Genomic DNA, 24,007 nt, shown 5'->3' with positions numbered 1-24,007 from the left:
CTAGTAATAAACTTCTATCACTAATAGTTTGTGATATCACTGATACACTAAGTCTATTACAATCTATCAATGATAGAAGTCTAGAACTTACAGGCTTATCAACTAAAGTATAGTAATTTATTAGTAAATATTTGTTTGGTAACACTTTCTCTTGAGTCAACATTAGTATAGTAGAGTTAGTTTGAATGATTGTAATTAGAATTTAGTTTCTTTTTTTTCTTTTTCTTTTTTTAACGTGTAGTTGGATACTTAAGATCAAAGTAAAAGTTTAAAACTTTTAGAATCTATTAGTGGTTATGAATGATAAACTTCTATTATTTTGACATAATAATAAAGAATCTACTGGTGATAGTTATTGATATACTTAAATTGATTGAATAATTTATTGATTCTCACTCATGTATTTAGATGCTAGAAAAGAATGAACTAAAACACTATTTAAAATGTGAAGTTTGAATTTGGTAATTCTAGTGTTTAAAATTGATGGTATCAATGGTAGGTAAACGTTAGTGATATCCATGTACCCGTGGTATTAGTGATATCGATGAAACCAGTGATATTAATGATATTAATGAAACCGGTGATATCAGTAATATACCTTAGGTAGATATTAATGGTACTAATGATATTAATGATATTGGTTAGTGATATCCATTATATGACTAGGTATATCAGTGATATTTGTGTACTAGGTGATATCAATTATCTATGATATCATATCAATTAGGTATATAACAATGATATTGGTGTATTGATGATATCGATGAGAGAACTTAAGTAGATATAAGTTATATCCATGTATCAGTGATATCCGAGGTAAAACTTAGGTAGATATTGGTGATATCGATAATATAAAGAAGTCTATAAATGATAGATTTCTACTGTTGATAAGAATTTATCAATGATATTATATATAAAAGCAATCTATCAATGATAGAAATCCACCACTAATAGATTTCAAAAATTAGAAATTCCATACCTCCAGCACTGTTTTGTGTCTTCAATTAGGATCAACTTCAAAAATATGGTATACTTTCAAATTATTGACAAAAATTGGGTATATGGGAAAGTATTTTTAAAAATAGGTGGGAATGGAAAGTATTGACAAAAATGGGTCGTTTTTGTATGAAGAAAAATCGTGTACGGGGTACATGATTAGCATTTAATCCAGTCAGCACCACATCGGCTGAGTTGGTTGACCGGTTGCATAGAGATTTGTGGACCAGGTCCACGATTTTTTCTTTTTAAAAAAAAATAGATTGACTAATTATTTTTTTTAATCGGAGTTGTACAACAATATTAAGACTTTAGGATCGGGTCAAAAAATTCCTTCCTTATTAAACTTAATTATATATTTAATCTACAATGAAAACATAATTATTTTGCACTCATATTAAAAAAATATATATATATTTCATGATACTAAAGAATATTTTCAATTAGATCTTTAATTTGAAAATAGAAGTTTACATGAAATTTAAAGACGACCCCCTTGGCCCTTACCCCACATGGAGGTTGTCGTCCTATACCTCTAAATTAGCTTCACCCTACTATCGTTGTCGTCTACGAAGAATACGTCTTCGATCAGTGTTAGCAACATTGAGTCATCTTGTTTGTTGAATAATACTTTCTATGTTGACCAATGTTTTGTGACACATTGAACACAACTTTGGTAAGTTATGTTGTACATAATATTATTATACATCTCTGATAAAATTATTTTGTACGATGAAAAAAATAAATATTAAACAATATTCATATCATATATTTGGAAAATGTCTGATTTTAAATCTCTCACCATGCAGTAATAGTAAGCGCTATCAGGTGTGATAAATCGCCTCGTGATTGAATCGTACCAAGAAAAGTAGTCATCTGATACAGCTGGCCCATTTGTTATTTCTCCCTATGCACAACGATCATGTCGTTCATACCAGTAGTATATATATTCCGCATAAATTCGACGCTAGTCTTGGTCGTACTTACCTCTCGTATCAATCTGGTGTAGTGATGGGAGTATATAGGACAATGAAGGTATCATTTGTTGCAAATCGAACTGTCTCAACACAAAATTTGGATGATGTCACTCTACTATATGGAAGCATATAAGAGGGCTAATGATCAACCAGATGTCTTCACCATCACGATAGTAATCAGGTCGTGATGACCAAATATCTTGTGTGTATGGCGTCCAATTAATCTAACAAAAAAAGGAAGATAAGTATACATCCAAAATGTTTTAAATATTCATTTATATATACATTTGTTACCTAATTGTGCATCAGTTTGTCAAATATTTTTCGGTATACTAGCAACATATTTGTTGACTATTCAAAGGCAGCTAATATACCAGTCCATCTAAAATTATAAAAAAAATACAATTAACTTATATTCTTACATAAAATGATAATGAAATAATACCTGGCACTAAGTGGACGAGGATTTGGGGCCTGTAACTGGACTTGTGGTGCTATAATTGGAAATCTATCATAAGCCCATACTTGTAGTAGTATCAATGGCCCCGCTATTTCCAATGCTTGTGCATTGATAGCCCGACAAAGTTCTCTATAAAGCCATGCAAGACAGGCACCACCCCACAACTATGTACCAGCATGCTCGAAATTAGACAGTAATGGGAGAAACATGAGATGTACTAGAGTATTTGACTTGTTAGCGAACAAAAATCCTCCAATAAGCTGCATAATGTATGCTCGTGCATACCTACGTACGCTGATGTCGTCAGCATTGGGAGCTAATTCTGAAAACCGGGACACCAACTACGGGATACTCAATCTTGAGTCTTTCATATCATCTAGTAGAACGCCTAAGAGCTCGTCACAAACATTTTTCCAATCATATTGTAATGAATCTGTCAATGGTTCTCCGTTCACTCGTAACCCAAACTGAATGGCAACATCCTACATTATAATTGTACATTCCCCACAAGGCAGGTGAAATGTGTGGGCTTCTGGTCTCCAACGCTCAACTAAAGTAGTAATGAGGTGTCAATCAAGTTGGATAAATCCGATTTGTACAACCCCCAAGAAAACCTGCTTGCTCAACTTAGGGAATAATACGTTATCAAATGGGACAGTATGTTGTGTAGATGCCTCCCTTCTCCGACAACTCAAAACTACGGTAGAAGAACTATCTCATATTGATTGTCAACGATGCGTATTTTATTGATATAGTTGTATAGGATTAGAAGTACCAGACTCCATTACCTAAGAAGTTCAAATTACATTACATAATAAAATCCATCACATAACAAAATCTATTTCCTAAGAATGAATTAGATAGAATAAATTCATTACATAAAAAGTAGAATTACATACAAAAAAATATAAGTACATAAAAGATACAACTACATGAAAAATACAATTACATAAAATATACAATTACATAAAAAATACAAGTATATAAAAGATATAATTACATGAAAAATACAATAAACAAAATGATATATATATGAATCAATCTTCATTTTTATAAACATATGTATATATTTTCTTAAATTAACCCAACAAATAGGCCAACATAATCATCCAAAAAAAGAGCCCAATAAAATCTAATTTCTAAGTTCAACATATATCCAAAAATTATAGATTTAAATCATGGATCCAGAAACTACAAATTTAATTAAGCCCAAATGAAAACAAAATGATATATATATATGAAGATTATACATTTAAATCATGGATCCATAAACTATACATTTTCGAACTTGATCCTCATTTTTATAAAGAAATACATATATTGGGAAAAATTAAAACTTTACCTCAGCTAAAGAAAACGCTTCGGATGGAGAAAACACTTCGGTAGATCGACTCACAACGGCAGTAATAAGAGAAAAAGCTCACGGCCAGATGGAGGAAGAAAAGAGGCTACGACAGTAATGGAAGGAAGAAAACACAACATGACAAAGAAAACGCTTCGGATGGAGGAAGAAGGTGTCGCGGCATTTAATGGAGCACTAGTACACGACTTAAGGCAGTACACGATTACCTCAGTCATTTAATGGAGCACTAGTACACGACTTAGGATGGTACACGATTACCTCAGTCAACACTGCATGACTGCCACATTGGCAGTTTGCGCGTGTCAGTTCACAGTGTACCGAGTACATGATTTAGTTCTAATCGTGAATCGGGGATTTAAACATAATCGTGTGCCGGGTATACGATTAAAAAAAACCTATTTTTGTCAATATATTTCGTCCAATCCTATTATTATTAATAATTATTAAAATAGCATTATTTAAAAAAAATCCTTCAATTAATATTAAGTTCTTACTTTTGCAATATTTTGGCCTTATTTTCAGATATACGCCTAGGACTCAAAAAAAAAAAAAAAAAAAAAAAAAGAATATGGGGCGAGATTTTAGAAGATGGGGTTCATTTTTTAGATTGAAGAAGAGGAATAAGAAGGTTGGAAAAGAAGAAGATGAGGTGTGTTAGTTGTGAAAATAAAAATGGAGGGGATGGGTTTGTTTTCTCAATTTCAAGAACATTTTGACTTGTGTCGATGACACAATTAAAAACACAAAAGTTAAATAGTTTAAAAGACTGAATGGTTACTTCGCATAAAAAGTTTATAGACAAAAGTTATCTTCATTAAAACCTTTACATTTTCTTCAATTAACTATTTAACAGATTCCATTAATTTAGAAACCAAAACATAGCATTTTCAATAAATTATTAACACAAATTCTAAACTACAAGGAACAAAGTATAATTTACCCAAAATTATATCATTCTTTACTGCTAAGAACTAAATTTAGATCAAAAGATAACTTTAATTTAACTCTGCCTCAGTAGAATAAAACATGATGAACCACAATCACTACATTTGAACATTTATGTTACAATTAAATTATTCTGAAGAATTTTAACATAGCACTAAAATCAATTTACAATGCTTAGCTGAATGATAATTGAGCTACACTTCCTCTTGTGATCACCAAAAAAAAAAAAAAAAAAAAAAAAAAAAAAAAAAAAAAAAAAAAAAAAAAGAGTCAAAAAGAGAAAAACAACTCAAGTATGATCCACAAGAATCGAGGGTGAGTACAGTTGTTGCATATACTTGCCATCGTCATAAGATGGCTTCTCAAAGCTCAAGATTTCATCAGCTTCATTTCCCATCAGATTGAGGTAACCGAATCCTCATCACTACCTTCACTATCACTGCTGCCACTACTACTTCCACTGCTGCTGCCACTGCCCGATCTGCTACTACTAGAACTCGAGCTCTGGTCGTCCCTACCCTCTGCATTAACCTGAGCTCTGAGGGCTTCTGCAGCATTAGGCCCCTTCTCAGCTTCGTCACCACTATCATCCACATCAGCAATCTCATCATCCGTATCGTTCTGATGTGGTATATTTATATCGAATCCAACTTCAATTCTTTCTTCTTCGGCATTATTTCCATTATCAGATGAAACAGACCCAAAAATATCATCAATATTTATATCTTGATGCTCATCATCACACTTCAGGCCACGAGAGGAAGCAGATACATTTGGTGGTTCTGATGAGTAATCCGTAATACTAGCAATGCCAGATTTTGCACCAGCCATGAGCATAAACATATTTTAGATAAGAGGAAAGCAAGGTGATAATTGAAACAGACAACACTTGAATATTCACTTGTTCAAGTTTCCATGAAACAATCAAAACAGTGGCACTTATCTAAAACACTTAAAGATACATCAGAGAAAATAAGAAGACATGAACTGTTTAGCTAATCAAGAACCACATTCTGAAGAGAGATTCTGCTGTTTCTCAGTAAAAAAAGATGTAAGGGGGAAAACAAGAACATGAGTGAAAAATGTTATCAAACAGCCATACGCAAATAAACCCTCTAATAACGGTTAAAGTTGCTGCTAATCTAACTACTTAGCCGCTGAAAGATTTATATTTCATTCCATTCTGAAGTTCGTTCAACATCTATTAAAAAAACATCTCACTTGTAGAATGACAAATGGAACCCATGACAATCTGAATTTCCGAAAAAGGTGCACTAGTTTCTGGGAGGAATGGTGATATTACAAATGAATTGAATGGCATCTAGCGAAAAAGATTTCATCTGCTAAACACATTGAAGCAATAAATTCTACTAAAGGTAAATGTTGTTTGGCCTCGAATCTTGAGTAAAACAGGTTGTTCAATATGCTGGGCAATACTATCAAATCATTGCCCCTAAAATTAAACAAAAGCAAGAATCTAGAAGAAAAATTCATTTAGAAGATGCTTCAAAATCTTCAAATAAATAATCAACTAATTGCATTTCTTTTTAATGTTTCTCCTCTTAGGAATAGTGCAAGAGGCCTGTGAGGAACGTATCTTGCAGACAACCATCCTGACTTCATGAACAGTTATCATCTTGTTATTGAGAAAAGATAAGTTCCCAAAGTATTAGAGAAAAAGAAAAAAAAGTTGCAACATACTAACATCTCTCACTAGATCCACCCCTGTAAGGCATAAAACTACTCTCACATCGTCGAAACGTATACGGATGCAGACTTACTGCATAGTAAATTTCTTTGGATTTCTGTAACAGAGGTCTTTCGTCATTCTTCTTCCTCTCATATTCACAACGAAGCGTTTTTTACAACTTTTTGTGACCAACGGTTCCTGTTATCATGAGCTTTCTCTTTCATTATTTTTGCATTGCCTCTTGTTCTTTTCATTTTTCTCACGCTTCGTTTCTTATTCAAAAGACAAAACTGCATGTTGTCAATTAAGAAACCAATGGGGGCAGAAACAACCACAATGGATATAGTAGGTAAAGGATCCAATGTCGAAATCCTAGGTAGTGTTTGCTCTGAAATCTTTTATAAATAGCGAAAACCTTGGAGATGAACAGCCAACTGATTACGACAAAGTACACATACAAATCCAGAAAAATTATAATAGAACCAGATTAGCATATTGACCCGTATATCCTGACTCTCCAATATCTATTCTTTCCACCTCTACCTGTAAATGCAAATGGAGCACTTATTAGAACTCAAGGACATAGTTATACAATCTATAGAAAATTATCTTATTAAAAAACACTTCGAATAAAAATGAGATTCTTGCCTGACAGAAGCAAGATGGATAGTATGAAATTTCTTCAGCATGTAAATACCAAAAATTCAAATGCTTTTTCTATTTCATATAAGTTTATGCAATTAAGAAATAATTCATAAAGAGCTCTTACCGGCATTGTTGGAAAACTGCCTCGACCCACATGCATAGGTTTGGCAACTTTAGCCACTGGAGGAGATAATCGAGGCTCCGGCAGGGTCAAAGAATGAAGGACAGATGCAGTGGTGGATGTGGTGGCGGGGGCAGCCATGCCAGCGGTAGTGGCGGGGGCAGCCACGCCAGCTGTAGTGGCGGTGGCAATGGCAGTGGCAGCGGCAGCAGATTCACCTGGCTGTCGAAGGTTTCGAAGCTGCTTGACCGCCCGGTACTGCCGCTCCAACCGGAATGTTTCGCCCTCAAAAAACAAAACGACATCATTCTCCTTATAATCCTCACTACTACCAACGAAAGTCACATTGGGTTTCCCAAATTGATTGTTCTGAAATTCAACAGTAACCCTATTTTCCTTGGTCTTTTTCAGTGATCCTGGCTTCGTTTTATCGATCACGCCGGTTTAAATTCAACTAAAACCACAAGGCAAAAACAATTCAAACGATTTGACAGAAGAAATAAACAAAGGAAAAAAAAATTCTCACATCCTGCAGAGTGCAAAATTTGGGATCAATAACAATGACTTACATCGAAGAGTGCAAAATTTGTTGGAGGATTCATCCTTGAATGAAGGACCAAGAGATAGGCTATACCACCGATCGGGCTGGGACGCGGTCTTCGGCTCTTCTTTGTTGTTGATGGCCATTGTTGATTCAAATATTTATCAAGAAATTCCTGGTTCGAAGCCGCCTTTCAACCTCGAATGGACGGTCCGGAACTAACGAATCTTTTCAAGCTGAAACTATCCATGGAGTAATTCCAAAATTTAACACTCAAAACCTAAAAATTTTAATTGAATTGAAAAGGGCTTAGAGATGGTCATTACCCATGAAAATTCAAAAGAGAATTTAACCCCTTGCTGTACAGTGTTCCAAATTGCTCGAAATTTGAGAGATCGAATGGTAAGCCGATTCAAGGTCCAACGGGTCGTGGATAACACAGATGAACGCCCAAACAGGGGGAAAACAGGATTTTCGGACCGATGTTACGCGCGGATTTAGCCTAACCCACGACGGCGGCGGTGGTTGGTGGTGGGTGGCCGGAGGGAAGGAGGGCCGAGAGATCGAGAGTGAGGGGCTGAGAAAGAGAGATAAACACGAGAGAGAGAGAACGAACTGCGACTTACCGGCCGAGAACGGCGTCGACGGGACGGCGGTGCCCTACGATTAGGAAAGCGAGATAGAGAAACCGTCGGGAGGTAGAAAGGGGGAAAATCTGTACGGATAACCATTTTTTTGCACTAAATGACAATTGACCTCTCTTTTTTAAAATAATATCAAATGACCATTTGTTGTCATCATTACCATATCAGATTATGAAATTGCTCTTTTCTTGTCTTCCATACACTTTTATTGAAATTTCTTCAAATGTAACCACTTTCTCGTGTTGTTCATTTCATCTTCGATAATCTAAATGATCACGTTGCATTTGAAACCCATCAAACATTTCTTGCAAAACCGTCCATTTGCTGTCGACGAGTCGAATGTCTTTGGTAAGTAAATTCAATCTTTATGTCGCATGTTGTGTCTATTTAGGTTTTGGGTTGGAATCGGTCGACTGTTTCAATGTTTAGTAACTGATTGTATCTTTATGGTTCTTGTTTGTTTTTGGGTTTGGATGTATTCTATGGCATTGATGTCGAAGACGAGTTATAGTCAGAACTAGATAAGGTGAGAGATATTAAGGGACATGGTTTAGTGAAGTTAAGCGAGATAAGTGAGAGTGATATTTGCGAGACCGAGACTAGCAAGAGTGTTACTAGCAAGAATGAGACTAGCGAGACTTAAACAGAATGTTATGTTTATTGATTTTTTTTTTCAAAGAACCTATTAACTGATAGATTGAATGTTTATTTCATGTAGGAGTGATTTAAGATGTCAATAGGTTTCAAAATACGTGAAGTCGATAGATTTTCTGGGCAAGTAACAAGCTTGACCCATATTGTGAAAGCCAACAAGACTGTGAAATAGAAGTTTACTTGATGGCAGTTAGAGATGTTCAAGAGAATAGTTTTTGGGTGATTCGTATTCAACAATCCACTTGTCCTCCATATGTTGTTGAGGGAAGTGAAGAGCAAGAGGGTCGACTCAATAAGCTTCTCCATTAGAGAAAATGTCGTTACATCTTCAAAGGACAATACTTTGTTGATTACTGGTTTGTGGTAGTTCCCTACGCAAGTTGTTCGAAATGAGGAGTCCTCACAAGAACTTGCAACCAAGTACTTTGGTAATCGGTCAACTTCAAACTCATTCCACATCAATTTACTAGAAGAAGAATATAAGAAGTTGGAGTTTGAAGATGATGATGATGTTATGAAGATCATCGTAGTGTACTACATGGAGGTTACAATGATGGGGAAAGAATAAGCAAAAAAGTACAGTTGAATGTAGAGTATTTGAGGACATTGAGGACATAGAGTATTATAATAGTCTAGATTACGTACAATTATTTGAGAAAGGACACTCGATGCCCTCAAGATTGTTATGAAGGGACTTCATAGTCAAGCTTATATTTAACTCTCCTTATAATATCAAACTCTGAAGAACTGACATTTGTAACCTTGTAATTGTGAGCTTTAAGTTCTTCATACTTCAATGTAATAAACACAATGATTCCTGTCAGCTCTCCTCCAACATACAAACTTTGGTTCTCATCTCAATCACCTTCGTATCGAATGAGTAGACACTTTTCTATCATCCTATAAAGTAAGAGAACATTTATCATTAAGTTGTACAAGCAAGTGAATATCAGTCCAATATACAATTTCAATTTTTCTCTCATTATCGCTTTCTCTGGCTCTAAATGTCATTCCCTTGTTGTCTAACTCACTCTCGATCTCGCGTTCGAACTCAATCTCAAAATCCTAAACACTTGGTAATGATCTCTCACTCTCACTTTCCCACTCTTTCACTCTTTACTTTTTGCTCTCGCTCTCGCTCTCACTCTCCCAATACACAATGTCTCTTTCGTAATGCTCTTTTCGTACTTTTTTTAGAAATAACACAGCTCCAATAAATACCTAAACAATGAAACCTCGTTATGGAAAAACCCGTTTCATTATGAAAAACTCCAGCCTGGAAAACCTCATTCAATAAAACTTCATTCAACAAAACATCGTTGAAAAGAACCCCGTCGAAGAAAGTAGTCACTAGAGGGCATTTGGCGCGCAGGTCTAGAATCTTAAATCTGGAAATGTTAAGCTTGGGGGATTAGGGTGGGAGGTTTAGGTAGCCTGGGTTTAAGAAAACTGTGTTTTGAGTGTAGGTTTTAAAAGTCTGGGTTTAAGAAGCCTGTGTTTAGAGTACAGGCTTAGGTAGCCTCAAAATGAAGTGTAGATTTATAAATATTTAGTTTGTAAAATATTTCTTGTATTTAATCACCAATTAGATTTTAGATTAGTTTAAATTTGTCATCTTAATTATTTTAATATAGTTAAGTTTAAAATAAACTAAAAAATTTAAACGAATATTTTTTTAAAAAAATTGAAATAAAGATTTTGACTAAAATAATAATTTCATTTAATCTATTTATTTAATAATTTGATATTTTAATCTTATTAGATCTTGAAATAAAAAGGCTTTTTTCACTTTAACTAATTTGAAAATGATCAAATTTTTTTTACCATAATATGCTGACTTAATATTGAAATAAACTAGTATTTTAATATTAAATTCAATGATTGAAAAACTATACTTTTTTTTTCTCATCAAATTACATTTGAGGAATAAAAAATCGTAAATTTTAAGTTTTAGTTTTTATTTGGTCGCTAAGTTGTTTTAAACATTTTAAATCTTTATGTTTAGAAAATGATTCTAAGTCTTCAAGCTAGTTAAATTGATCAACAAAAATAAATGTTATTAAATTAAATTAGAATTTTCAAACATATATAGTTCTACACATATAACCTAAATAAATGTAATTATACAATTGCAGTCTATTGGTGTGTATGGAATGACTTAGAAAAAAAAAATATCTTCCAAAAATTCATTTTTAATAAACACTTTTGATAAAAACTCATTAAAATAAACAAACATACATGTACTGCAATTCTTAAACAAACATACATGTACTGCAATTCTTTCTTAAATTTGTTTTTATATACAAATTTGTCTAATTCGTTATATACCAAGAGTATTTTTATTAATGTTTTTCAAGGTTGTTTGGTGGCGGTCGCCGGAGGTGGCTAACGAAGTTGGTGGTCGAAATTTTGCCAGTATGGGAGGAAGAGGTGGCTAGAGATTGATCAATGATGGTCGAAGTTGGCCAATGGCGATTGAAGGTTGGCCAACGACGATCACCAAGGTAGCAGCCAGAGTTGGCTGATGGCGGTCGCCAAGGTGGCAGCCAGAGTTGGCCAATGACAGTCGCAAAAGGTGGTGATCGTAGTTCGTCGAAGGTGGCGGGCGGAGTTGGTCGTCGGAGGTGGTGCCAAAGTTGGCTGGCGGCATTCACGCGGAGTTGGCTCGCGGCAGTCGCCAGAGAGTGGTAGCTGGATTTGACAGGCAGCGATCGTCGGGGGGAGGCGGTCGGAGTTGGCCGTGATGGTCACCGAAGCTGGTGTCCGGAGGTTGGCCGACGTACTTCATAGATTAAATTAGAAAAAAAAAATGAGGGAATAACCCATGGGTCTGAATAGTAAACACTATTCAAACCCATGGAAAAAGGAAGTACGAAGCCATACTTCCTAAATCCATGCCCCAAACAAGGGTTGGGCTTAGGATACCTAACTCATCCAATCCCAATCCTTGAAACAAACAACCTTAAGCATGCTGTGAATTTCCTTCATACTTTACCCTTGAAGAACGAACAGTCTTCACAAAAATTTCCTTCTCCGGATATGTCACTAACAAAACACGAACGATCCAAAATGGCCACCACCAATTGGAACCTTCTATATTCTTTTTTGGGATGAGAATCACAAGAGTTTGTGGGCTCTATGATCTTTGGAGAGAGGGTGATTGAGAGGAGAAAAAAGAGAGGTTTTGGAAGTTTTCTGTGTCACACACTAACAGAGAGATCGAGATCTCCTATGAAGAAGACAATTTCACCCCCAAAACCAACTCTCCTTGATCATGAGTTATAGAGAGAATTAAGGGGAAGGAAGTTATTTTCCTCCCTTTAAAATTGAAAAATAAAAAATAAAATTAAAATTAATTACTAATTTATTAATTAATTTTAATTTAATATACATATATAAAATTACTAACTTATTATATATATATAACTATATGTTATATCATATATTACATATAACCTATGGTTTAATATTGTATCATTACAATATAACCTATAGTTTTAATTCTCTCATCAATAGTATTTAATATAAATCCCATTTATATAAACTTAATTATATGAATCCAATTCACATAATTAATATTTGAACCATATTCAAATATTTATTTATTCTCAAATAATGTATCAAATACATTATAGTAATTATATCATATATAATTAAGTAAAATTAATTAAATCACATATAATTAATTAATTCTCTCACTTAATTTGAACGATTCAAATCAATTCAAAATTGATTCTTATTTAATCCCTGTTGAGCTACAGAAGGGAACTCATGGACCTGTCGATTGAAGCTCCAATAGTACTTGAATAATTAATTAAGGTATTCAACATCCATTAACTGTCAGACACTCCACTAAAGACTGATAGCTGAACTCTTCCCACTACAGATATATTTTTGTATCCATTGGATATAATGAGTCAACAGTATGATGACCCTTCACAAATTGATCGTAAGTATAGTTGGGCCAAAATTACTATTTTACCCCAGTAATTACATTTAACTCCTTGAATACCACTGATCCCTCTAATGAACAATAAGTCATAGTCCAACTATGACCAAACCCTCTCTGGCCAAGAGAGGGTGTAGTGGCACATTGTTCAAGCCCTGAAATCACCCTTTAAGAAAGCAACTAATCTACTTACCCCAACGTCGGGGAAGGATGAATTCCATATTGTGTAGTTGTGTTTTCAACTCCCCGATCAGACGAATCCTCAAAATGGTAGGCTTATTGAGTCGACGATCTGGTCACTCTCACTGATACAAATCAAAGGACCACCTCCATAGGCAGGAGTTCACAACTCACTTAGGATTCAGGTCATGTCACCTATTGTCCTACTGGTGAAATGTAAGTGTCTATTATAAACGGCGTTATATAATGAGACTAGTCATTTTGTGGTCTGGTCTTATACAAATTCCTTTGTATAGAATACCCTTACTCACATATCTCTACATGAATGATCAAGATCAGATAATTTGTAGCACTTTACAACTATTATAACATCTACAAAGTGGGTCATATTCGTAGTATCACCGGAATAAGGTACCTAGCCTTATCCATCTACTATAGACTATTTGGGTTATCACTTAAACATGATCCACTTGTATGTCTCTACATACATGTTTAAACCACAGATGATAAGCTTGGATATTAGTTTATTAGTTCATAGATTTAATGCTACTAAATGTCAAATAAAACATTTCATATTTTATTAAATAAATAAAATGTTTGTACAATACAATTACATGCTACAAGACCCTACGAGATTTATAACATCAATCCCAATAATCTCCCACTTGTCCTAAAGCTAGTAGGGTGTACAATACAAAAGTCACACTAATATACAAGTACACAAAGCAATAAATTAGGGCATAAAACATACCCAGTACAAAATCTCCCACTTGTCTTGGACTAGTGGCCTGTCCCGTAGACCTATACTCTGCAGGTGACCCTCAAACACCTTAGCTGTGAGGGCCTATGTAAATGAATCAACAACGCTATACTTTGAAGCTATCTGCGTGACGATCACATACCCTCAATGCACAATCTCTCGAATGAGATGATATTTATGCTCTATGTGCTTCCCATTCTTATGACTCCTAGTCTCTTGGGAATTAGCCATAACACTACTATTAACACAATAAAGGGTAATGGGCTTTGACATGTCTAGAACTACTTCCAAATCTGTTAGGAATTTCCTGAGCCACACAGCTTCCTTAGTAGCTTCACAAGCCATTACGTACTCAGGCTCCATAGTGGAGTCAGCAATGCACCCTTGCTTGATGCTCCTTCTGATTACTGCTCCTTCGTTAAGAGTGAACACTGATCCTGATGTGAATTTTTTAGAATCCTTATCAGTCTAAAAATCAGAGTCTGTGTATCCTATAAGGATCAAATTCTTAGAACCATACTCGTGTTGGGATTGGTGTCCTAATTCTCCCAGAATCTCGTAGTTTGTAAACTGTACACAAAATAAGAGTTATTTTATTTGGCATTTACTCATATCCAATAAACAAAGCTCCATGGTTATTGAATGAAAACTTAAACATGTATATGAGATATACAGGTGAATCATGCCTTAAGTAATAACCTAAATAGGTCTGTAGTATAAGGATTAAGGAGGGATAATTGATCCTTGTGACACTATGGATACGGCACACTTTATAGAGGTTTACAAGTGTTGTGAACTACTACAGATGGTTGATCCTGACCATTCATGTGGAGACATGCGAGCAGGGGTGTCTTATACAAAGAGTTTGTATAAGATCGGACCATGAGATGACTAGTCTCTTTATATAACGTCGTTGATACTTGAGACTTACTTCTCATCTAAACGACCATAGGTGACATGACCTTAATCCTGAGTGTTTTGGGAACTTCCTTTGAGGGCGGTCATTTGATTAGTATGGGTGAGAGTGGCGAAATTTTTGACACAACATGCCTACTTTTTTGGGGATTTGTCTGATATGGGAGCTGGGAACTCAGTTACACAAGATGAAATTCACTCCTTTCTTGAATAGGGGTAAGTAGATAGATTGCTTCATTAAGGGCTGATTCCGGGTCTTGAACATAGTGACCACAACTTCTCTTTGGAATAGAGGACTCAGTCATAGTAGGACTATGATTTATGTTCATTAGAAGAATTAATGCTGCTACTTAAGAAGTTAGATGTAACTACAGGGACAAAACAGTTAATTGGCCCAGCTATACTTACGAGCGATATGTGAAGAGTTATCGCACTGTTAATTGGTTGCTATTGACAAAAAATATATTTGTAGTGAGGAAAGTGCAGCTGTCGATCTTTAGTAGAGTGTCCGGTAGTTAACGGATGGTGGATCCCGTGACTAAAGAGTTTAGTCAGTTATTCACATACTGTTGGAGCTTCAAGCTATAGGTCCATAAGGTCCCCTTGGTAACTCAATGGATTCATATTGAGAATCAGTTCTTGGTGTTGATTTGAAATGTTCAAATTGACAAGAGAAAATTTGATTATATATGATATAATCAGTGTGATGTATGAGATACATCAAGTGGAGGATTAATGTAAATGTGATTTACATTAAGTATCATAAAATAGAAAAAGAGCTATGGATTATATGTTTTATGAGATGAAATATTAAAACTATATGTTATAAATATAATATGGTAAGTTGGTTATCATATATATTTATAATAATAATAATAATTAGATAATTATCTCTTTTTCTCTAATAACCAATTGAGTGTGAGGTTATTGGTGGTTTTATGATAACCGTGAATAAAAGGAAAAATGTTTTCCTAAATTTAGAAGAGTTGCTATTCTCGAAAAGAACTCACAGATTGCTCTCAAGTGGAATTGTTTCACTAAATGATAGCTTACAAAGAGACTAAATAATCATGGAGTGTTACTATACGATAGTTCACTTAGCTGTCATAGCTAAATGATCGCAGGGTATTGGTTATACGATAAGCTGCCTTCTCTTACATGATTGAGCATTCATCTATACGATAGACTCTTCTCATCTCCCACTTGCTCAATCGTCTACACGATTGTTATTCCTCCGGTCTCTTCCTCTAACCAAGTCCATACAGAGCCCACACTTCTGGATTCTCACACTAAGAATACCAAGGTAACCATTGTGGTGGTGTCCTCACTCAACTCGACTGAGTTCGAGGTTTTGGAGGTTGTTCGTTGGGTTTGTGATCTTAGAGATAGTTGAGTTCGTGTTTGCTTTTGATCGTGCTATGTTGTGGTCGTTGTGTTCAAGCGTTCGTGTATTGCTGTCTTGGATGCTTGGAGTTCGTGATCGAGGGAATCTGAAGAATGAGTCTTCAAAGGTATGTATACTTTATCCCTTGATCTCACTATAGAGCATGCTGTAAGTTCGTATTGTGCATGACATGTTAGTTTCCGTTTCATGACTGTAATTATGTATGTTCAATTTCTAATGAAATTTGGAACGATCATTCCGCTGCTCATGGAAATCCTCATGTCTGATATCCTTCAACACGAGCATGTAGTCCCTCGTTCTCCATAGATACTTGAGGATGTTCAAACGATTGAGTAAAGTGTTTACTCTTTCATGTAGGCAATCATAAGGAAGTTAGTAAACGATCAGTGGAGACGCGGACTTCGACCGGATGGTTCAAGTCCCGGTTCGCCTTTTTGAACCAGAGACTTTTTGTTTTTGTAATAGTTAGCTTTAGTTTTTGAGGATTTGAGGCAAATTATCTCGGTTCATCAACTTTTGTTTAATATACATGAGATGTATGTGGCTTATATGGCATAGTGTACGATATATAGATTTGAAACGCACCTTAGGTTGTGCAATTATTCATGCATCATGTATTATAAGTGTTATAATATGGCATGATGAAATTACAAGAGAGCATATGCATGCATCATGAAAATATAAGAGTTATATTTGTGCATGTAGTAAACATATTCATTCATCGTCTTAATATTATAAGCTTTATAGTATAAGGGTGAATGGAAGCATGTGTGCTTAGTTCGTTGCTTATTTGTATAAGAGTTATATGAAAGTAGCAATGAATGAACAATGCATGGAGCATGACACTTAGGCTAATTTGTAAAAGTTATGAATGCCTTATATGTGTTTGCTTTGCATTGTGAATGGTTTTGGTTGTTTCTGTTATAAGCGTTATAATAGAAATTAGAACTAAAATCGATAAGAAAGAGTTGCATGCAGATTTAGGCAAACTCATGTTTTAAAATGGTTTTAAAATTGGATTGAGATAGACCTAAGTTCAAGGTTCTAATGGGATTAGAAACCTAAGTTTAATCTTTTAAATCGATTTAATAGGATTAAAATTGTATTAAATCTATCTATAATGGACCTTTTGTCTAAGGCATGTTCTATCTAGGCTGGGGTACTTAAGCTGACAGAAACGAAACACCCCTACCTGGGAACCTACCTGGAAAGGTGAATTAGATAGATTTTCTGCAAGCATGCAATAGTTGATCAAAGACTCCGTTAAAGAGTTTAATGGATGATGATAAAAAATTGTTCAACTATCCAAAGTAAGAGTTACTCTTGGGCAAATCTAAAAAGTCAGTTAAAATTCTTAGTCGTGTTTTTTCTAAGTAAACTAAACCCTAAGTTATAAAATAAACAGTGGGAGGAAGAAATATATGTGATATGTCGATGATTCCACTCATGTTTCTCCCTGAATGTTCACGCCGTGAGATTCATGCTTGGCCTCGTGGTGCTCTAGAAGCATCCCCCTTCGGATGGTGTTTACATGAGCTAATATCAAGGTGGACGAAAAGAGTATTTATAGTAAGTGGGTGAAGGGTGTGTGTCAACATGTCCTGCGATCTCCTTCATTGGTTTGCACTATGAGATCATTCTTGCACTCTCTCGTGGTGCCCTGGGAATGTCCCCCTTCGGATGGGTTTTGTGCAGTTGGTCAATATCAAGGTGAACTCCAGAAATGGATAGGTCACTTTAGTTTTTGCCTCGATCGGATTTTCCCCCTTTGGATTGGCTGCTTGGGGTGGAACTCCAGGGCCTAAAATGACGAGTCACACTTACGGAAATTCGTTAAGTAAGTTAATGATTTCTTGAACAAATCAATGATGGCTAGTCGTTATAAGAGCAAAAGTTGTTCTAGTATTAATGATTGGTTGAGAATTTCTCAATTCAGAGGAAGGATAAATTGACCACCCTTCAGAAGCTTTTGTCCTAAACCTTTGAAGCGTCATTGCAAAACTAGATGTCACACGGGGTTCATGTTAGTTTTGCTAAACCATATTGGATGTTGTATGTTTTTTCAACGAGTATTTTCTTAAAACCTAACATAGGTCAATGTGTTTTTGTTTTCAGCAACATGTTTGATTTTCCGTTAAATGCCTCTAGTTTGACTGATTTCATACAGTGGAAAGAGTCTTATAAAACGTATTTCGTGGTAAACGACCTCGAGTTTTTCATGGTTGAAAAATGTCCTCAAGTCCTGATCCTTGATGCACCGTGAAGTGTTCGTAATGCATATGAGGTATGGATGAAGGCTAATTCATTGGCCCGACTTCATATTTTGGCTAACATACTTGATGTTTTGGCCAAAAAGATTGAGAACATGGTCATTGCACATTAGATCGTGGACTCGTTACAAGAATTATTTGAACGTTAGTTCTTACTTTTTGAGCACAAAGGGATGGATGAAAAAACCAGTCGTTTCAGTTCCCAAGATAAACTCCATGAAGAGAAAGCAAGTGTTGTTAACTCTGTTAAAGTTCATCGACGAGAAATGCTCTCTGAAATGGAACTTAGAGCTTATTTAGGTTCTGATGTTGATCCCACTACTCTCCAAAAGAGGAGGATGTCTAAAGACAGTAAATATGATTTATTGGTCTTGGAGACGTGTTTGGTAGAGAATGATGATTCTGCTTGGATCCTTGATTAGGGTACTACTTATCATCTCAGTTCCTCTTATCAAGGATTTAGTTCATGGCAAACATTGCCACAGGGAGAGATGACTCTTCGAATTGGTACTGGTAAGGTTGTTTCAGTTGTTGTTGCAGGCAGACTGAAGTTATTTTTGGACAAGAAACGTTATCTATTACTGGATAATGTTTTTGTAGTTCCTTATACCAAAAGGAACTTAATCTCGATTTCTTGTCTCATTGAACAAGGTTTCTCCTTTTCTGAGAGTAAAGTGTTTATTTTCAAGAATGGTATGGAGATTGATTTTGGTTCAATGGAGAATAACTTGTATGTACTAAGGCTGTTAGTCATAAAAGCCTTGTTCAATACTGAAATGTTCAGTACAATGACAACAGCTAAAAGACTAAAGGTTTCTCCTAAGGAAAACACCCATCTTTGGCATCTAAGGTTAGGTCACATCAACCTCAATAGGATTGAGCAGTTGGTGAAATGTAGACTTCTAAAGAGTTTAGAAGAAAACTCCTTGTTGGTGTGTGAATCATGCCTCGAAGGAAAGATGACCAAACGACCTTTTACTGGAAAGGGTTACAGATCCAAGGAAGCCTTGGAGCTTGTACATTTTTACCTCTATGGTCCGATGAATGTTAAGGCTCAAGGTGGGTATGAATATTTCATCTCTTTCATAAATGATTATTCAAGGTACGGGTATCTCTACCTAATGCAATGTAAGTCTGAAGTCCTTGACAAGTTCAAGAAGTATAAGGCTGAAGTTGAAAACTTTTTGGGTAAGAAGATAAAAACACTACGATCTGATTGTGGTGGAGAGTATATAGACCTCCAATTTCAGAACTATATAATAGAACATGGAATTACGTCCTAACTCTCGACCCCGGGTACACCTCAGTAGAATGGTGTATCAGAAAGGAGAACATAACCTTGTTGGACATGGTTCAGTTTATGATAAGTGATGCTCATCTTCCAGACTCGTTTTGGGGTTTTGCAATGGAGACTGCATGTTATATTCTAAATAACATTCCCTCAAAAAGTGTTTCTAAAACATCTTTTGAGTTGTGGAGAGGCTGTAAAAGTAGTTTATGCTACTTCAGGATTTGGGGGTGTCCAGCCCACGTGCTTGTCACTAACCCGAATAAGTTAGAACTGCATTCGAAAGTTTGTCTCTTTGTAGGCTACCCCAAGGAAACAAGGGGTGGATACTTCTATGATCCGAGTGAGAATAAAGTATTTGTCTCTACAAATGCTATCTTCTTGAAAGAAAACCACATCAGGGATCATAAACCATGAAGTAAGCTTTTTTTTATGTGAGATTTCTAGTGAGACTGAGACTACTGAGGGTTCAATAAGAGTTGTTGAACAGACTGACAGATCAACGAGAGTTATTGAGGTCGGTACATCAAGTCAACTAGCTCAAGAGTTGAGACTGCCTCGACGTAGTAAGAGGGTTATGAACCCACCGAACCGCTACAAGGGTTTGACTAAAGGCCGGAACATCATTTCTAATGATGAGGTCGAGGATCCATTGTCTTTTAAGCAAGCAATGGAAGATGTTGACAAAGATGAGTGGATTAAGGCCATGAACCAAAAAATGGAGTCTATGTACTTCAATAATGTCTAGGAGTTTATGGATCAGCCTGATGGGGTAAAACCTATAAGGTGTAAGTGGATCTACAAGCGAAAATGAGGTGTAGATGGAAAGGTGCAAACCTTTAAGGTTAGACTCGTGGCAAAAGGTTATACCCAGGTCGAGGGAGTGGACTATGAGAAAACTTTCTCACCTTTTGACATGCTTAAGTCTATCAGGATACTTCAGTCCATAGCTACATTTTATGATTATGAGATATGGCAAATGGACGTCAAGACTGCCTTTCTTAATGGTAATCTTGAGGAGACCATCTACATGGCTCAACCAGAGGGGTTCATAGTTCCAGATCAAGAGTAAAGAGTTTGCAAGCTTAATAGGTCTATTTATGGGCTAAAACAAACATCTAGATTAGGGAACATTAGATTTGACAGTGCGGTCAAATCGTTTGATTTTGATTAGAATGTTGATGAGTCTTGTGTTTACAAGAAGATCATCAACAGCTAAGTAGTTTTTCTGGTACTGTATGTGGATGATATCCTACTCATTGTGAATGATGTAGGGTTTCTGACTAACATTAAGAAGTAGCTAGCCGGCCAGTTCCAAATGAAAGATTTGGGTGAGAAGCAATATATTCTAGGGAGACAGATCATTCGAGATTGTAAGAACAAGAGGTTAGGCTTGTCTCAGGCATCGTACATCGATTAAATGTAGATCAGGTACAAGATACAGGATTCCAAGAAGGGTGAAGTTGAGGAGATGAGACAGATTCCCTATGCTTCAGCTGTTGGAAGCTTAATGTATGCAATGTTGTGTACCAGACCCGACATTTGCTATGCAGTAGGGATTTTCAGTCATTATCAGTCCAATCTAGGATTAGATCACCGGACGGCGGTCAAGACGATCCTCAAGTATCTTTGGAGAACGAGGGACTACATGCTCGTGTATGGAGAAAAGGATTTGATCCTTACAAGATACACAGACTCTGACTTTCAGACTGATACAGATTCTCGTAAATCAACATCGAGATTAGTGTTCACTCTGAATTGAGGTGCTGTAGTGTGGTGAAGCATCAAGCAAGGATGCATCGCAGACTCCACTATGGAAGCCGAATACGTAGCCGTTTGTGAAGAAGCTAAGAAGGCTGTTTGGTTGAGAAAATTCCTTACAGATTTGGAAGGTTTTCCAAATATGGATTGGTCGATCACTCTTTATTGTGATAACAGTAGGGCTATGGCAAATTCAAAGGAACCTCAGAGTCATCGTCAAGGCAAGCATATCGAACAGAAATACCACTTGATTAGGGAGATTGTGCATTAGGGTGATGTGATAGTCACGAAGATTACGTCGGAGCACAACGTTTCTGATCCATTTACAAAGGCTCTCACGACTAAAGTGTTCAAGGGTCATCTGAAGAGTTTGGGTCTACGAGACATGCGACATCTTGTCTAGGGCAAGTGGAAGATGATACTGAGGTATAAAGTATGCCCTAGTTTATTGTATATTATACTTGTTTTTCTCATGTATTGTACATTAGTCTCCCAAGGTATTAGGACAAATGGGAGATTGTTGGGATTGGTGTCCTAATTCTCCCGGAGTCTCGTAGTTTGTAAACTGTACACATTGTTATGAATAAAATAAGAGTTGTTTTATTTGGCATTTACTCATATCCAATAAACAAAGCTCCATGGTTATTGTATGAAAACTTAAGCATGTATATAAGATATACAAGTGGATCATGCCTTAAGTGATAACCTAAATAAGTCTGTAGTATAAGGATTAATGAGGGATACCTGATCTTGGTGATACTACGGATACGGCCCATTTTTAGAGGTTCACAACATGTGGAGACATGCGAGTGAGGGTGTCCTATACAAAGAGTTTGTATAAGACCAGACCACGAGATGACTAGTATCCTTATATAATGTCGTTGATACTTGAGACTTACTTCTCACCTAAACGACCATAGATGACTTGACCTTAATCCTGAGTGTTTTGGGAACTCTTGTCTTTGAAGGCAATCATTTGATTAATATCGGTAAGAGTGGCCAGATTACTAATTCAACATGCCTACCTTTTTGGGGATTTATCTGATTTGGGAACTAGGAACTCAGTTACACAAGATGGAATTCACTCTTTTCTCGAAGTAGGAGTAAGTAGATAGATTGCTCCCTTAAAGGCTGATTTCGGGTCTTGAACATAGTGGCCACAGCTTCTCTTCAGAAGAGAGGACTCAGTCATAGTAGAACTATGACTTATGTTCATTAGAGGGATCTGTGGTACTTAAAGAGTTAGATGTAACTTTAGAGGCAAAACGGTTAACTGGCCCAGCTGTACTTACGAGCGATCTGTGAAGGGTTATCACACTGTTGATTGGTTAATATGGACAAAAAATATATCTGTAGTAAGAAGAGTGCAGTTGTCGGTCTTTAGTGGACTGCCCGACAATTAATGGATGGTGGATCCCGTGGCTAAAGAGTTTAGTTACTTATTCACGTACCATTGGAGCTTCAAGCTACAGGTCCATAAGGTCCCCTTGGTACCTCAATGGATTTAAGTTGAGATTCAGTTCTTGGTGTTGATTTGAAATGTTCAAATTGACAAGAGAAAATTTGATTATATATGATATAATTGGTGTGAAGTTTGAGATACATCAAGTGGAGGATTAATGTAAATGTGATTTACATTAAGTACCATAAAATAGAAAAAGAGCTATGGTTTATATGTTTCATGAGATGAAATATTAAAACTATAGGTTATAAATATAATATGATAAGTTGGTTATCATATATATTTATAAAATATTAATTATTGGATAATTATCTCTTTTTCTCTAATAACCAATTGAGTGGGAGGTTATTGGTGGTTTTATTGTAACTGTGAGATAAAAGAAAAATGTTTTCCTAAATTTAGAAGCATTGTTACTCTCGGAAAGAACTCACGGACTGCTGTCAAGTGGAATTGTTTCACTAAACGATAACTTACAAAGAGACTAAACAATCGTGGAGTGTTACTATACGATAGTTCACTTAGTTGGTCGTAGCTAAATGGTCGTAAGACATTGTCTATACGATAAGTTATCTTCTTCTACACGATTGGGCATCGACTCTTCTCATCTCCCACTTGCTCAATTGTCTACACCATTGTTATTCCTCCAGTCTCTTCGTCTAACCAAGTCTATACAGAGCCCACACTTCTGGATTCTCACACTGAGAAAACCAAGGTAACCATTGTGGTGGTGTCCTCACTTAACTCGACTGATCGAGGTTTTGGAGGCCGTTCGTTGGGTTCGTGATCTTGGAGATCGTTAAGTTCGTGTTTTCTATTGATCGTGCTATGTTACGGTCATTGTGTTCGAGCGTTCGTGTATTGCTGTCTTGGACGCTTGGAGTTCGTGATTGAGGAAATTTGAAGAGTGAGTCTTCAAAGGTATGTATACTTTATCCCTTGATCTCATTGTAGAGCATGCTGTAATTTCGTATTGTGCATGAC

The 24,007-nt window shown here is 36.0% G+C and overlaps 1 pseudogene across 1 annotated transcript; it reads right to left on the bottom strand.

Moving 5' to 3' along the window:
• Nucleotides 1–5,069: 5,069 nt before the first annotated feature.
• On the bottom strand, nucleotides 5,070–8,414 carry LOC120081016 (uncharacterized; annotated as a pseudogene). The gene is made up of 5 exons (XR_016530444.1): nucleotides 8,065–8,414; nucleotides 7,767–7,980; nucleotides 7,201–7,651; nucleotides 6,940–6,974; nucleotides 5,070–5,573 (listed from the first exon to the last, which is right to left on the bottom strand). The product of XR_016530444.1 is annotated as an uncharacterized LOC120081016 (transcript).
• Between the last annotated feature and the right edge of the window lie 15,593 nt (nucleotides 8,415–24,007).

The sequence above is a fragment of the Benincasa hispida genome, chromosome 7 (genome assembly GCF_027475165.1).
Source record: "Benincasa hispida cultivar pf3 chromosome 7, pf3_genome.v1.1, whole genome shotgun sequence".
In the NCBI taxonomy this organism is placed as follows: Eukaryota; Viridiplantae; Streptophyta; class Magnoliopsida; order Cucurbitales; family Cucurbitaceae; genus Benincasa; species Benincasa hispida.
This window is presented reverse-complemented; position numbering and strand designations above follow the sequence as displayed.